This window comes from Saccopteryx leptura, chromosome 10 (assembly GCF_036850995.1).
Source record: "Saccopteryx leptura isolate mSacLep1 chromosome 10, mSacLep1_pri_phased_curated, whole genome shotgun sequence".
Lineage (NCBI taxonomy): Eukaryota > Metazoa > Chordata > Mammalia > Chiroptera > Emballonuridae > Saccopteryx > Saccopteryx leptura.
The window spans coordinates 39,938,459-39,955,916 of record NC_089512.1 but is presented as its reverse complement, the minus strand read 5'-3'; positions in this window follow the sequence as shown (position 1 = coordinate 39,955,916).

Genomic DNA, 17,458 nt, shown 5'->3' with positions numbered 1-17,458 from the left:
AGTGGACGCAAGTTCAAAACCCCAAGGTCACCAGCTTGAGCACGGCTCATCAGCTTGAGCACAGGCTTTCTGGCTTGAGTGTGGGGTCACTGGCTCAGCTTGAGGCCCCTGGTCAGGGCACATATGAGAAGCAATCAATGAACAAGTAAAGTGAAGCAACTACAAGTTGTTGCTTCTTTCTCTCTCTCAAGTTAATAGAAAAAAGTAAAAAAATGGTAGGGAAGGGCAGGGAAGGAAAGAGAAGGATAAAAAAAGGATGAGGACCCTGGCCGGTTGGCTCAGTGGTAGAGCGTCGGCCTGGCGTGCGGGAGTCCTAGGTTCAATTCTCAGCCAGGGCACACAGGAGAAGCGCCCATCTGCTTCTCCACCCCTCCCCCTCTCCTTTCTCTCTGTCTCTCTCTTCCCCTCCAGCAGCCAAGGCTCCATTGGAGCAAAGTTGGCCCGGGCGCTGAGGATGGCTTCATGGCCTCTGCCTCAGGTGCTAGAATGACTCTGGTTGCAACAAAGCGACACCCCAGATGGGCAGAGCATCCCCCCCTGGTGGGCATGCCGGGTGGATCCCAGTCGGGGCAGTCTGTCTGACTGCCTCCCCATTTCCAGCTTCAGAAAAATACAAAAAAAAAAAAGGATGCGGATCCTGACCAGGCGGTGGCGCAGTGGACAGAGCGTCAGACTGGGATGTAGAAGGACTCAGGTTCAAGACCCCGGGGTTGCCAGCTTGAGCACGGGCTCATCTGGCTTGAGCAAAAAGCTCACTAGCATGGACCCAAGGTCACTGGCTCAAGCGGAGGGTTACTCAGTCTGCTGAAGGCTCGCGGTCATGACACATATGAGAAAGTAATCAATGAACAACTACGGTGTTGGAACGAAAAACTGATGATTGATGCTTCTCATCTCTCTCCGTTCCTGTCTGTCTGTCCCTATCTATCCCTCTATCTGACTGTCTCTCTGTCCCTGTAAAAAAATTAAAAATAAAAAATAAATAAAAAAGATGAGGAAAACATATTGCTTGAAGGCTTAGAAAACAGGGACAACAACAGAACTTTCTTTACAACTCTTTTTATATGTAAAAAGGGATTGAGTATAGATAGGTGTAGTCCTTACTTCCAGAATCAGTCAGAGACTAGAAGAGGCCCCAGAAAGAAACACTGCCATAATTAACAGTTGGTGAAGGGTTTTTGGTGCAATGCAATACTTGCTTGGATGCAATCTAAACTGAATTCTAAGTGACACACACAAGCAGTGTGACTGGGAAAATCACTTAATCTCTCTGAGCTGCAATGTTCCTATGTATAAATGCAATAATAATACTGACCCCATAGAATTGTTGAAATGACTAAGTATGAAGACATATGTAAAGTGCCTACCATAGTGCTGGGTATGCACTAAGTATTTAATAATGGCAATTCCATTGAGTCTAGTTTGGGAGGAGAGTTCAGTGTAGATGGGAAAGATAATGTAGATGGAAACTGATTCTGGATATATAAATTTAAAAATTAATTTTTTTTTTTTTTTTTTTTTTAGATGTTTGAAGGACCAGAGTTTTTTGTTGTTTTTTTTTTAATTAATTATTTTATTTATTTATTGTTTTTTTTTTTTTTTTTTTTTTTTGCATTTTTCTGAAGCTGGAAACAGGGAGAGACAGTCAGACAGACTCCCGCATGCGCCCGACCGGGATCCACCCGGCACGCCCACCATGGGGCGACGCTCTGCCCACCAGGGGGCGATGTTCTGCCCATCCTGGGTGTCGCCATGTTGCGACCAGAGCCACTCTAGCGCCTGAGGCAGAGGCCACAGAGCCACCCCCAGCGCCCGGGCCATCTTTGCTCCAATGGAGCCTTGGCTGCGGGAGGGGAAGAGAGAGACAGAGAGGAAAGCGCGGCGGAGGGGTGGAGAAGCAAATGGGCGCTTCTCCTATGTGCCCTGGCCGGGAATCGAACCTGGGTCCTCCGCACGCTAGGCCGACGCTCTACCGCTGAGCCAACCGGCCAGGGCAATTTATTCATTTTTAGAGAGGAGAGAGAGAGACAGAGAGGGAGAGAGAGGAGAGAGACCGAGAGAGAGAAGGGGGAGGAGCTGGAAGCATCAACTCCCATATGTGCCTTGACCAGGCAAGCCCAGGGTTTCGAACCGACGACCTCAGCATTTCCAGGTCGGCGCTTTATCCACTGCGCCACCACAGGTCAGGCTAAAAATTAATTATTGAAAGGAAGGAATTATCAAGAAAGCTGTAGAAAAGTGAAAAAGCAAGTGAATCTAGGAGAAAAGCACAGCCAAGGTCATGCCACAAGAACATTCCAGTTAGTACATTGTTGGTCAAATAAGTTTGTAAATATGATATATATGTTTGCTCACTTATAGTTTGCATTGGGTGTGGGGAACAGGCTGTAAGCAGGCAAAGTCATTATAGCCTAAGGCTTAGTTTTAAGACTAAGCCTTTCCCACCCTTTTAATACTAAGATCTTTTCAAAATTAAGCTTTTCCCCACACCTTTGACTGTTGCATGATGTGGGGTGGTGCACTCTTATTAGGAATCCCATTTATGCCTCAGATAAGTGACTTTGTATCAGAGACTTCCTTGTTTGTATATTGGATTAAAGGTTTTGATTTCTACACTATAAAATGGGGCAGAGAGCCCATGCTGGAGGAGAGCAGAAAAAGGCCACGTGGAGGAGAGGAGAAGCAGCCAAGATGGCGGAGTGCTGAAGGAGAAGCCAGTTTGTGCAGACAGAGTTCGTGCAGAGAGAAGGAGATGGGGAACAGAAGTGAATAAGGCTGGTGAGGTAGAAACCTTTGATTCTAGGAAACTCGGTTAAGTCAGTGGCTTTGGGAGCCCTGAATGGAAAGGGAAGTGTTTTCCCACTGTGTGTTTCTTGTCTGCCGGGTACAAGCTAGAATTAAAGCTAATGGCCCACCAGTTCTTGGCTCCGTTGTCTCATTACTGTCTGTCCAAATCAAATGCGAACCTGCATGGGCCAGACGGCTGTGATGGTGGCCGTGGCTACTTTACATACATTGACCTAAAAGCACTGTTGCCAGGCTTTGCTGCCACTGCCTCTGGATTCTCAAGGTCACATAACCACTGTGAATAGTTTCTATATTGTCATGTGTCTTTGTATTACTCCCACATTTAGAGCCTTAAGTGGAAAAGCACCAGATTGTCAGAGACTAAATAACATGCCCATACCCTAGTATGAGAAGGATCTAACCTGCTTGACATCAAGAATCCCACACTGGGGGACTCCCTCTAAATTAAAGGGAGTTAATATGGTAGGTAGCCAAAAAAAAGACAAATGATTTCTGTGTTATTTAGAATAATGCTAGCAACTGTAACAAACAAAACCCAAAATTTCAGTGACCTAACATAACAGAAGCTTATTGTTCCCTCGTATAACACTCCAGTGTAAGTGTCTCTATACATGGTGGGTGCTTTCCTCCACTGGTGGTTCAGGGACCCAGTCTTCTTTCATCTTTTGACCTTACCATCCCTAGAGGCCTCTGTATTTGACTGGAGAATGTGGAGGAGACAAGTTGAAGAGGATTTCTGCTTCTGAAATACCCAGCTACCACTGGATAGAGGAGAAAGCTTGGCAATGAAGTCCCTGATGGCCAACCACATTCGAGCAACAAGTCTACACTACAAAACGGGGTGTGACAAACTTTTGATTGATAGCTATTTGTGCTATATTCTCTACTAGGCCAATGTCTGTGGTAAAATGTATTGAGAGTGAAGGAACTGAGGATTAAAGGACACAAGAGGATGGAGAACCTTTTTGAGTAGGGGATTTGAGATGGGGAAAGAACTAGTACACTAGAAAGTTGAAGTGGGGAACAGGAATATTGGGGTGCAATATTGTTTGAGCAGCTCAGCACCCCTGATAACTTCTTTTCTATGATCCTATGATGGTTGAACTGAGCTCCTTCTATGTGCAGGGCACTTGGTGAAGTGCAGAAATTTGCAAGAGTAATATAATGGTGACTATCTCTAGAAGACTTCTAAACTAATTGGAAAAAAATACATACATAGAACAATACTTTTTTTTTTAGGTGAGAGGAGGGGAGATAGTGAGGCAGACTCCCATATGTGCCCCTACCGGGTCCACCCAGCAACCCCATCTGAGGCTGATGCTCAACACCAAGTTACTTTTAGTGCCTGAGGCAGATGTGTTCCAACAGAACTATCCTCAGTGCCCAGTTCCATGCTCGAACCAACTGAGCCACTGGTTATATGAGGGAAAGAGAGAGAGAAGGGCGAGAGGGTGGGGGAAGAAGCAGATGGTTGCTTCTCCTATATACTCTGACCAGGAATCGAACTTGGATGTCCATATGCTGGGCAAATGCTCTATCCACTGAGCCACTAGCCAGAAACAAAAAGATAAATTTTATTTTCTAAGTAGCTTTTGGGAAGTGTCAGGTCAGTGGTAGGGGAAAGTGCTATAAAAGTTCAAAGTAGGGCCTGACCAGGCGGTGGCACAGTGGATAGAGCATTGGACTGGGATGTGGAGGACCCAGGGTTTTTTGGATTTTTTTTGTATTTTTCTGAAGTTGGAAATGGGGAGGCAGTCAGTCAGACTCCTGCATGCGCCCGACCAGAATCCACCCAGCAAACCCACCAGGGGACGATGCTCTGCCCATCTGGGGCATTGCTCTGTTGCAACCAGAGCCATTCTAGCATCTGAGGCAGAGGCCACAGAGCTATCCTCAGCGCTCGGGCCAACTTTGCTCCAATGGAGCCTCGGCTGCGGGAGGGGAAGAGAGAGACAGAGAGGAAGAAGAGGGGGAGGGGTGGAGAAGCAGATGGGTGTTTCTCCTGTGTGCCCTGGCCGGGAATCAAACCTGGGACTCCTGCACACCAGGCCGACGCTCTACCACTGAGCCAACCGGCCAGGGCCAAAGACCCAGGTTTGAGACCCCAAGGTTGCCAGTTTGAGCGTGGGCTCATCTGGTTTGAGCAAGGCTTACCAGCTTGAACCCAAGGTCGCTTGAGCAAGGGGTCATTCAATCTGCTGTAGTCCCCTGGTCAAGGCACATATGAGAAAGCAATCACTGAGAAACTAAGGTGCCACAACAAAGAATTGATGCTTCTCATCTCTCTTCCTTCCAGTCTGTCTGTTCCTCTCTCTGTCTCTCTGTGTTTTTGTCACAAAAAAGAAAAAAGAAAAAAAAGTTCAAAGTAGGAAGTTATCACTGACAACTGGGGGCTTAGAAAGGGTCTTTAATCCAAGTCTTCCAAGGAACTGATTCCCATGTAGGTTGAATATATAAGAAATTTGTTAGGATAAACTTATCAGATGAGAGAAAATGGACAGGAAACAGAGGAGTCTGGGAGGACCTTCAGACTGTGACGGTAAAGTAAAACTGCCCCAGAGTGAAAGAGAGGAAAGGATGGAAGGCAGGCAGGATGGAAGCCTACAGAGCAGGTTAAGAAAAATTGAGCAAGACCATGAGGGAGTCTTTGAGCAAAGTCATTTGCCAGACGAGTTCCACATCTCTCAGGAAGGGACCTGTTTCAGTTTCCCTGACACAGTCATTGTCTGGGAGCAGCCGGCAGGAAGCATGGTCTCAGAACAAATCCAGCCATGGATTTTAGAAAGCAGCACGAGGGCCCTCGGTCCATTACACTCCTTGCAGTTGATGTGAGAGGTATATTCTCATGGGCACCAAAGTCTACCTTTTGTCCCACACAGACCTACCTCTCTGCACAGGTTGGGAAGCAGTTCCTCCCTGGTTCCTGTGCGCTTTCTTCCTGAAGCTTAAGACTTGTTTGGAGGTTCTAGCAGGGGAGCGCAGCTACTCGTATACCCTTGACCGAAGAATGGTCCTCTCCTCTAGTGGGGAAGGTCGACCTCTTCGACCGAGCGCGCAGCTTCGGGAGGGACGCACATGGAGCGGTGAGGGAGGAAGGGGACACCCGCCTAGCCAGCCAGATCAGCCGAATCAACCCTGGCGATCAATGGGGTGACAGATGTCGCAGCCAGATCGCCCTCACATCCGCGCTTTCTTCCTGAGAGGAAACTCAGGAGATGGTGTTTAGTGGAACAAACTCCATAGATGCAGTTAATCCGGAGCCACACCCAGTACACATCCTCTCCCTGCTTCGCTACCCGTTCTCAAATCCCCTCACCCTCAGCGATTGCCTAGGCAAGTCTTAGTGACTTACCTGGTGATATGAACCAAACTTTTATTCTGGAAGGGTCTGAGCCATTATCTTATCTTTTTCAGTCTGGGGTTGCTTCCTGTGTCCATCTCTCATTACACAGATCAGGAGAGTACCAGGAGGCACCCAAGCGGCTCATCTTAGCTTCCCCATGCATTCCTCCACTGTGCAAAAGCAGCCTTCCAGGGCTCTTGCTGGATGGTGATTCTTCTTACCTGCTAGTTCCTGGACACAGACTTCAAAGTGCCTTGACAGCAGCTGCAGCTTGTAACTCAATGGAATCCTTGCTATATCCCTTGGCAAAAGTATGGCCTCTTTGTTCGGGCGTTAGGACCTCTTACCCTGCAGAGTCAAGAGCTGTGAGAACAGAAAGCACAAACTTCCTCAGGGAGGCACTGGGTATGACAGTAAGTGGGTTCGCTCCTGTTCTCTTCTATCTCTTGCTTCCCAGGCCCATGAATTCTACCTGTTCAGGACACAACCCTGTCAAGAGTTCTCTGAGTTAATACCTACATTGCCTCCTGAAAGAGGGCACCCCACTCTTCCAGACTGCTCTCTCTGTGCTGTGCTTCCATGCTTTTAGAAGGCCATTCCAGACCTGCCTTAGCTGAACATTCTAATGTCCCGGGAGCTCTGCTATTCTAACAATTAGGTCTTCGTCCTGCCAATCAGTTGTGTACTCCCTTCCCCTGACTGAGATAAAGGTCTCTTTGTAAGCTATCCCAAAGGCCTTATGGCTCTCTTACTCAGCCAAAAGCTGCTTGTTGTTAATGGCCTTCAGTCTCTCATGATTTCTCTACAGGGCATCAATAAAGCTTAGAAGTAACCACCCAATTTTCCTATCTTTGTAGGCATTGTTCCCTCTATGTTTTTCAAATACTTGCATCATTGCATTTGCCACAGCATTCTCTTCCACTGGGACATTTGCCCAGGATAACACTGGTGAAATATTTAGTAGCTGAGATACCACCTTGTGCCAGGAACTACCTAAGTCCTACCTACTAACCAGGATGGCATCGTCTTTGCCTGATGGCCAGTAGATGAGCCAGTCCAAATTCCTACCTTACCACATATTTTCTTGGACCACTCCCAGTACCGCTTGTGTTATTCTGAGTTCCTGAGAAATGGATGCAAGATAGGATTATCTGTGCATGAATTTATTAGTCAAAATGCCTACGAGAGAAAATGGGGAGGCGAATAGAAAGGCTGGGAGAGCCATAAGACTACAATGCAAGTCTGACCCCAAGTGAAGAAATGAAGCCTGACCAGGTGGTGGCGCAGTGGATAGAGCGTCGGACTGGGATGCGGAGGACCCAGGTTCGAAACCCCGAGGTCGCCAGTTCGAGTGCGGGCTCATCTGGTTTGAGCAAGGCTCACCAGTTTAAACCCAAGGTTGCTGGCTTGAGCAAGGGGTCACTCGGTCTGCTGTAGCCTCCTGGTCAAGGCACATATGAGAAAGCAATCAATGAACAACTAAGAAGTTGGAACGCTCAACAAAAAACTAATGATTGATGCTTCTCATCTCTCTCCATTCCTGTCTGTCTGTCCCTGTCTATCTCTGCCTCTGTAAACAAACAAACAAACAAAAAAAAAAAAAAAAAAGAAGGAAGATTGGAGGGAAGCAGCTTATACCCCAGTGCAGTTCTAAGGAAAGGAAAGTTAGATTAGGCTCTTAGGGATTTTTCAGTCACCTGTCAAAGGAGTCTAGCATCTCCCAGGAATGGGCCTTAGTTTCTCTGTCACACTCAGTCATTGTCTGGAAGCAGCCCATAGGAAATAGATCCTTGGTGCAATACAGTGACAATTTTCAAAGGGTAGTAGCTGGGCCCACTGTCAATTATGTTCTTTGCGATCCGAGATCTCAGAGGTACATTCTCATGGCCACCATAACAGTCTTCACAGAGGAAGTGAAATAGTGTCAGGACCTAGAAAATAAGTAGGATGTAGATAAGTGGTGATGGGCAGAAGATATATCCAATGAAGATAGGTAAGCAGAGTGTACAATGTGTTCTTGATAAAATAAACAGAACAACTTATCTGAAGGGCACCTTATCTAAAAGACTAATTAATTTTAGTGGTGTCATGGAAAAAAACTGATAGAAAGATAGGTAAAGATAAAATTGTTTTGGATATCAACTACGAGGGTAAGAAATTTAGACTCTATTCTATAAGCATTGGGAAGCCATGGACATATTATATCTGCATTTTACCTACTCTCTCCAGAGCATTGAATCCTAATGATCACACTCTCGTTTTTTTTTACTTCCTCCTTCATGAAAAATTATCTTAACTTCTTTGAGATAACAAACTCATAGACTTCCAACTATATCATTGTCCACTCATTCTAAGTAGAATTAATTATTTAGTTTATTAATTAATCCACCTAGGCAGATATTTCATGTTATGCCTTTCTCAAACCTAAATTCATTAATGACTTTTCAGTGTTCATATGATAAAGACAAACATTCTTTTTTTTTTTTTTTTGTATTTTTCTGAAGCTGGAAACGGGGAGAGACAGTCAGACAGACTCCCGCATGCGCCCGACCGGGATCCACCCGGCACGCCCACCAGGGGGCGACGCTCTGCCCCTCCGGGGCGTCGATCTGTCGCGACCAGAGCCACTCTAGCGCCTAGGGCAGAGGCCAAGGAGCCATCCCCAGCTCCCGGGCCATCTTTGCTCCAATGGAGCCTCAGCTGCGGGAGGGGAAGAGAGAGACAGAGAGGAAGGAGAGGGGGAGGGGTGGAGAAACAGATGGGCGCTTCTCCTGTGTGCCCTGGCCGGGAATCGAACCCGGGACCCCTGCACGCCAGGCCGATGCTCTACCACTGAGCCAACCAGCCAGGGCAAGACAAACATTCTTAACACTGCCTAGATAACTCTGCAGGTCCTAGACACTGCCAATCTCTCTGACTCATCTACTCCCATCCCCTTAGTCCCTCGGCTCCAGCCACACTGATCCTCCATCAGCTCCTCCAAATCACCTTGTTTCTCCTTCGGCAAGGTCTTCACCTTCACTGACTGGAAGGCACTCTCCCCTTTTCATAGTTCAGTTTGATACTTCCTTTAAGAAGCCTTCCCTGACTTCTTTAACTAAGCTAAATTTTTCTGTTATATGTCTCCTAGAACCATGCTCCTTTTATTTATAATTATTAAAGTTATTTAATATTTACTTATGTGAATATTTGATTAATGTCCATCTTGTCAATCTCTCCAACTATACTATAAAATGTAAGGACTGTGATTGTTTTTATTTTTCCTTTTTTTAAATTAATAAATTTTTTAGAGGTAGAGGAAGGAAAAGACGGAGAGAGAGAAATATTGATTGATAGTTCCAAGAATTATTAGGGTTTTTTTTATTGTTTATTTATTGATTTTAGGGAGAGAGGCTGGGGGGGGGGGAGAGAGAGAGATAGGAACATCGAGTTGTTTCTGTATATGCCCTGATCCGGGATTGAACTGGCAACCTCTGTACTTCTGAATAATGCTCTAACCAACTGAGCTATCCAGCCAGGGATCATTGGTTGATTCATGTATGTGCTCTGACTGGGGATCAAACCCACAACCCTGGCATGTTGGGATGATGCTCTAACCAACTGAGCTACCCGGCCAGGGCTGTTTTTATTTTTCTTATATCACTTAGGGCAGTGACTGACATATACTTAGCATGGTACCTTAAATAATGAATGCATGAATGAATGAATGAACAATATTAGTTCTTAAGTAGAGGGAAGTAGTGATGTTTGTGCAAAACAGTCTTAGTTCAATAAGTCAAATTAAGTAAGGTGGACTATGGGTCTGGGAGATTTACATTAGAGGGTCTGACTAGAAGTCAAGTGTAAGTTTAAATAAAGAAGGTACATTAGGGCTAAGGTTAAGTGGTTGCATAAAAGGACTCCTAAATAAAATGGCCCAAATAAAATAGAAGTTGATTTCTCTATCATAGATGTCATCAAAATTTACCTGCAATAACATTCACAAGAGTGTTATTTATTTACTATTTTTATTTATTGTAGAGAGAGAGAAAGCGAGAGACAGAGACATCAATCTGTTCCTGTATGAACCCTGACTGGGGATCGAACCTACAACCTTTGTGCGGCGGGATAGCGTTCTAACCAACTAAGCGATCCAGTCAGGGCTTGGAGTGTTATTTAAATGGTAAAAAAAAATAATAATAACTTCAATGTCCAACAATTGCAGGATACTTAAGTAGATTGTGGTATTTCTATTCAGTGGAATATCAGCATTGTTATAAAGTCACATTGTAGAACAGTGACTGTCACACTTCTGTGCCACCATCATCACCACCAGACAGTCACATAACTCTTTTCATCTTGTAAAACTGAATCTCTATACTCATCAAACAATAACTCACCATTATCCCCTCCTACTACTCTCTGGCAACCACCGTCAAACTTTCAGTCTTTATAAGTTCTGTTCCAAGCAGAGACTGATTTAGGCAGGCGCACTGGGGAGCGCCCTGGGCGCTGAAGGTCCTGGCAAAACTTCAACTTTACACTTTTATCTAATATAAGGGGCCCTATATCTTCTTCTGCCCCCCGGGGCCTCAACCAACCTTAATCCACCTCTGAGTCTAAGTACCTCATATAATTGGAATCATAATAATTGTAATAAGCTGGTTTGTTTTTATTGATTTAAAAAAAAATTTTTTTGGTTTGTTTGTTTTTGTATTTTTCTGAAGTGAGAAGCGGGGAGGCAGACACAGACTCCCGCATGCGCCCCACCGGGATCCACCCAGCATGCCCACCAGGGGGTGATGCTCTGCCCATCTGGGGCGTCGCTCTGTTGCAACCAGAGCCACTCTAGCGCCTGAGGCAGAGGCCGCAGAGCCATTCTCAGCTCCCGGGCCAACTTTGCTCCAATGGAGTCTTGGCTGAGGGAGGGGAAGAGAGAGACAGAGAGGAAAGAGTGGGGGAGGGGTGGAGAAGCAGATGGGCGCTTCTCCTGTGTGCCCTGGCCGGGAATCGAACCTGGGACTCCTGCACACCAGGCCGATGCTCTACCACTGAGCAAGCCGGCCAGGGCCTCGACCTGGAGTGTTGAGGTTGCAGGTTTGAAACCCTGGGTTTGCCTGGTCAAGACACATATGAGAAGCAACTATGAGTTAACGCTTCCCACTCCTCCCCCACCGCCTTTCTCTCTTTCTCCTTTCTCTAAAATAAAAAATAAAAAAATTTTTTAACTTGTTGGGAGGAATAATCAAAGTGGCAACTCTGAGGTTATAAACTTCAGATAAAGAGAAAATGATGGCATACCAACAGAACAGAAAACAGCGATGAGAGATCTGAATACTAGGGAAATAATGATACATTTCGCTTTGAATATATAAATTTTTAGGTGACAGTAAGAAGCTAGAGATATGAATCTGAAACTCAGGAGAGATCTTGAAGTAGAGGTATGAATATAATAGTTATTCAAGAAGAGGGTAAACTGGAAGTTTTGAGACTGTCTTCTTCACTTGTGTATCCACAGTGCCAGAAACATATTTGGTGAGCCCTCACCAAGTAGCTAAGCTGTTTGGAGCATCGTCCTGATTTGCCAAGGTGGCAGGTTTGATTCCTACTTGCAGGACATGCATGAGGCAGGCAATGAATGCATAAATAAATGGAACAACAAATTGATGTTTCTCTATCTCCTTTTCTCCCTCTTGCTCCCTAAAACCAAACAATCAATCAATAAATAGTCATAAAAAAGAAACATTTAGTAAACATATAATACTGCATGGTAACCCTTCAAGGAGAGTATTATTATCTCCATTTTATAGATGAGAAAACTAAGGCTCAGAGAGCTTGAATATTTTTCTCAAAACTACACAGTAAATATATATTTAAATAAAGATTTTTTCATGTTCATTGTGCTACCCCATTCTACCTCCCAAAGCTCATGAATAACAAAGATAGTTTGCCTCATAAAGTCTAGTTTGTTCAGCCTGACCAGGTGGTGGCGCAGTGGATAGAGCGTTGGACCAGGACACGGAGGACCCAGGTTTGAAACTCCAAGGACGCCGGCTTGAGTGGGGGCTCATCAGGCTTGAGTGCAGGCTCACCAGCTTGAGCATGGGGTCGCTGGCTTGAGCCTGGGATCATAGGCATGACTCCATGGTCACTGGCTTGAGCCCAAAGGGTGCTGGCTTGAAGCCCAAGGTCACTGGCTTGAGCCTAAGGTCTCTGGCTTGAGCAAAGGGTCACTAGGTCTGCTGCAGCCCCCCAGTCAATGCACATATGAGAAAGCAATCACTGAACGACTAAGGAGACTAAGGAGCTGCAATGAAGAATTGATGCTTCTCATCTCTCTCCCTTCCTGTCTGTCTGTCCCTATTTCTCTCTCTCTCTCTCTGTCTCTCTCTCTCTCTCTCTCTCTCTCTCTCACACACACACACACACACACACACACACACACACACACACACACACACACACAGTCTAGTTTGTTCAACTTCAGGTTGTAAATCTTCATTCCTAGCCCCTAGTCTGTCTTTGATTTGCAAAGACAATTTTTAAAAAACTTTATTGTCACCTGACCTGTGGTGGCACAGTAGATAAAGCATTAACCTGGAACACTGAGGTCACTGATTTGAAACCCTGGGCTTGCTTGGTCAAGGCACATAGGAGAAGCAATTACTATGAGTTGATGCTTCCTGTTCCTACCTCCCTCCTCTCTCTAAAAATCAGTAAATAAAATATTTTTTAAATAAAAACATTTTATTGTCTAGGAGTGTATACTTAGATATCTTTAGGGATCCTATTTTAGTCTAGAGACATACCCTTTTTGAAACTGTTCCTAAAATCCCTTTCCTTGTCCCTAAGCAGTTCACTCTCTTATTTCACGTAGCAGCAATTCCCAACTCACATCATTCACTTGATGGACTTTTCTTAATAGTAAAGGGTTAAACCAGGGGTAGTCCACCTTTTTATACTACCACCCACTTTTGTGTCCCTGTTAGCAGTAAAAATTTCTAACCGCCCACTGGGTTCCATAGTAATGGTGATTTATAAAGTAGGGAAGTAACTTTACTTTATAAAATTTATAAAGCAGAGTTACAGCAAGTTAAAGCATATAATAATAATTATTTACCAAGTACTTTATGTCAGATTTTTGCTGTTTGGCAGAATAAATCTTTATAAAACAACTTACTATAGTTCAATCTATCTTTTTTTTTTTTTTTTTTCTGAAGCTGGAAACGGGGAGAGACAGTCAGACAGACTCCCGCATGCGCCCGACCGGGATCCACCCGGCACGCCCACCAGGGGCGACGCTCTGCCCACCAGGGGGCGATGCTCTGCCCCTCCCAGGCGTTGCTCTGCTCCTACCAGAGCCACTCTAGCGCCTGAGGCAGAGGCCAAGGAGCCATCCCCAGCGCCCGGGCCATCTTTGCTCCAATGGAGCCTTGGCTGTGGGAGGGGAAGAGAGAGACAGAGAGGAAGGGGGGGGTGGAGAAGCAAATGGGCGCTTCTCCTATGTGCCCTGGCCGGGAATCAAACCCGGGACCCCCGCACGCCAGGCCGACGTTCTACCGCTGAGCCAACCGGCCAGGGCCTCTATCTTTTTATTTATACTTTGATTGTTCCAATACCACCCACCATGAAAGCTGGAACACCCACTAGTGGGCAGTAGGGACCAGGTTGACTACCACTGGGTTAAACAGTCAAATTTAGAACTGAGGTTTCTTTTGTCAAGCTCCTACTTGACTCAACTTACTTGACCAAAGGATTGTCTCGGTTGCATAGTGCTGAGTTCTAGCAAGTATGTTGGTTGATCCTGAAACTAGTTGTAACTCTTAGGTAGTATCACAGGGCAAATGGAACAGGTGGGATTTGTGAGCATCAACCTGACATGCTAAGGTTGTGGGTTTGATCCCAGTCAAGGCACATACAAGAATCAATCAGTGATGGCAGGAATAAGTGGAACAACAAATTGGTGGGTGTTTCTCTCTCTCTTTCTCTATCTCTCCCTTCCTCTCTCTAAATATCAATTTTAAAAATTTTATTTTATTTTATTTTATTAAAGTTTTTTAATTTATTCATTTTAGAGAGGAGAGAGAGAGGAGAGAGAGAGACTGGGGGGGGAGGAGCTGGAAGCATCAACTCCCTTATGTGCCTTGACTACGCAAGCCCAGGGTTTCGAACCAGCGACCTCAGCATTTCCAGGTCGACGCTTTATCCACTGCGCCACCAACAGGTCTGGCATCAATTTTAAAAATTAAAAAAAAAAATTGATAGGTAACTTAAATAATGGAGAAATAGACAACTCCCAGGGACAAATGGTGTGTTCCAAAAATTCAATTTTAAATATTTTGGAATGCAGAATGCATATAGAAACAATGTTATGAGTAAATGCAGTTATTTCCCCAGCAAAGTCTAAACAACATTGTTTAATCCATAATGTAACAGAAATATCTTTCATGACACTTTGGGCTTGCAGCAAGTGCATCCCTAAATCCTTAGCACTCTGAAATTATTTGTGTACTTAGCTGATGTCCGAACTAGACTGTGAACTCTGTGAGGGCTGGAAACTGTTGAATTATTCATTTTTGTATTTTGAATGTGGCATATAACTGGCAATAAATGTTGGTTGCATAAATGAATGGACAAATTTAATAGGCATTTGAATAATGTTGAAAGTGTCTTAGGGAATAAAAACAGTAACATTGAATGGGTACCTAATATGTATCTGGCACTGTGCTCGGTGGATGACCAATAAAGCAAGATGAATTGTTTATGCTAGAATTAGGGGTGAAAAGCTTAGGCAATTTTAATATTTGAGACATAAAGCAAATGGATGCTGAAGCTGCTAAATATGTATAAATGTTTTTGGATGCAATGAATGGATAGATGCATTGATTTAAAAAAAAGTCATAGAAAAATATCAGTAGAATTTTATTTTTTTATTTTTTTACAGAGACAGAGAGAGAGTCAGACAGACGAGAACGGAGAGTAGTTTTTTGTTGCGACACCTTAGTTGTTCATTGATTGCTTTCTCATATGTGCCTTGACTGGGGGCCTTCAGCATACTGAGTAACCCCTTGCTCAAGTCAGAGACCTTGGGTCCAAGCTGGTGAGCTTTGTTCAAACCAGATGAGCCCACGCTCAAGCTGGTGACCTCAGGGTCTCAAACCTGGGTCCTCCGCATCCCAGTCCGACGCTTTATCCACTGCGCCACTGCCTGGTCAGGCAATATCAGTAGAAATTTATTTGCAAAGGAAAGTGATTCTTTTCAGGGTCTAGGACTGAGGGGTGTGGGAGGTATTTCTACAGGTAAAGAACAGATCATGGAAGAGGAAGTTGGTAACAGTCAGAAGACTGGTCAGGAAAGAATGGAAGGACTGGTCCTTGATTAGGCTTTGATTTAATTTCACTGGTTTTACCGCTCCCTGTAAAAATGTATTTGCTCTGGCCAGTCTCCAAGTTTTGTTGTGAGTTTAGATTAAGTTTAGATTGAAGTTAATTAGATTGATTAATTTCCACAATGATGGTTTATTAAACATTTGTTAAAATTTGGTAGGGATGGTGTCTTAGTTGACTTGGGTTGCTTTAAAGCAATGCCATAAACTGGGCAGTTTACAACAAACGCTTACTTCTCATAGTTCTGGATGCTGGAAATCTGAGACCAGGATACCAGCATGGTTGCCTGGAGAGGGCTCTCTTCTTGGTTGAAGATGGGTGACTTTTCCTTGTATGCTCACATGGCAGAGAGAGTGAGAGCTCTCTGGGGTCTCTTTTTTTTTTTTTTTTTTTTTTTGTATTTTTCTGAAGCTGGAAATGGGGAGGCAGTCAGACAGACTCCCCCGCATGAGCCCGACTGGGATCCACCCGGCACGCCCACCAGGGGGCGATGTTCTGCCCATCCGGGGCGTCGCTCTGTCACGACCAGAGCCACTCTAGTGCCTGGGGCAGAGGCCAAGGAGCCATCCCCAGCGCCTGGGCCATCTTTTGCTCCAGTGGAGCCTCGGCTGCGGGAGGGGAAGAGAGAGACAGAGAGGAAGGAGAGGGGGAGGGGTGGAGAGGCAGATGGGCGCCTCTCCTGTGTGCCCTGGCCGGGAATCGAACCCGGGACTTCTGCACACCAGGCCGACGCTCTACCACTGAGCCAACCAGCCAGGGCCTCTGGGGTCTCTTTTATAAGGGCAGTAATCCCATTTATGAGGGCTTCATCCTTGTGATCTAATTATCTCCCCAAACCCCACCTCCTAATGCCATTGCACTAAAGGTTCGAATTGCAACATCTGAATGTGGAGGGAACCTTCAGTACAAATCAGGTGGTTATAATGGTGAAGGCAGTGGAATATTAGGCACAGAGAATGCAACCTAGGAAGTTAGGAGAGTGAACATTATTTCTAGTTAAAATATATATTTTTAATTTATTGATGACAGAGGTGGAGAGAAAGAGAGAGAGAGAGACAGAGAGAAACATCAATTTGTTGTTCCACTTACTTATGTATTCATTGGTTGATTCCTTTTTTTTTTTCAGGTTAACCAATTTTTTTTTTTTTTTTTTTTGTATTTTTCTGAAGCTGGAAATGGGGAGGCAGTCAGAAAGACTCCCGCATGCGCCCGACCGGGATCCACCCGGCACGCCCACCAGGGGCGACGCTCTGCCCACCAGGGGGCGATGCTCTGCCCATCAGGGGCGTCGCTCTGCCGAGACCAGAGCCACTCTAGCGCCTGGGGCAGAGGCCAAGGAGCCATCCCCAGCGCCCCGGCCATCTTTGCTCCAATGGAGCTTTGGCTGCAGGAGGGGAAGAGAGAGACAGAGAGGAAGGGGGGGGGGTGGAGAAGCAAATGGGCGCTTCTCCTATGTGCCCTGGCCGGGAATCAAACCCGGATCCCCCGCACGCCAGGCCGAAGCTCTACCGCTGAGCGAACTGGCCAGGGCTCCTCATGATCTTTATTCACGCTATCTCGCCATTCCTTGGCTCGGTCCTGGTACTTCTCTGCTAGTTCTCTCTCTCTCTCTTTCTCAATTTCTTGTTGGCGAAGCTTGGCATAATAACTTTTCTTTTTTCTCCTTCGTGTAACTGGGTCTTCATCCTCATTGTACTCCCTTGGCATCTCATGGTGACTTGACTTGGAGGGCGGTGCAGAGGTAGGTGCAGCCCTTGGGGTCACAAGAAGCTTCCTAAAGTCTTCATTGGTGAGTTTTGATTGGTGGAAGGAGTGAGGATCATCCACATCGTGACCATCTGGGGCCAAAGGGTTGGAGAACAGCTCGCTATCACGCTCCGGCATTTTGTCCGCAGTGTTTCAACGCCAGCAAGAACTGAGCTCCAACAACAACAAAGTAGC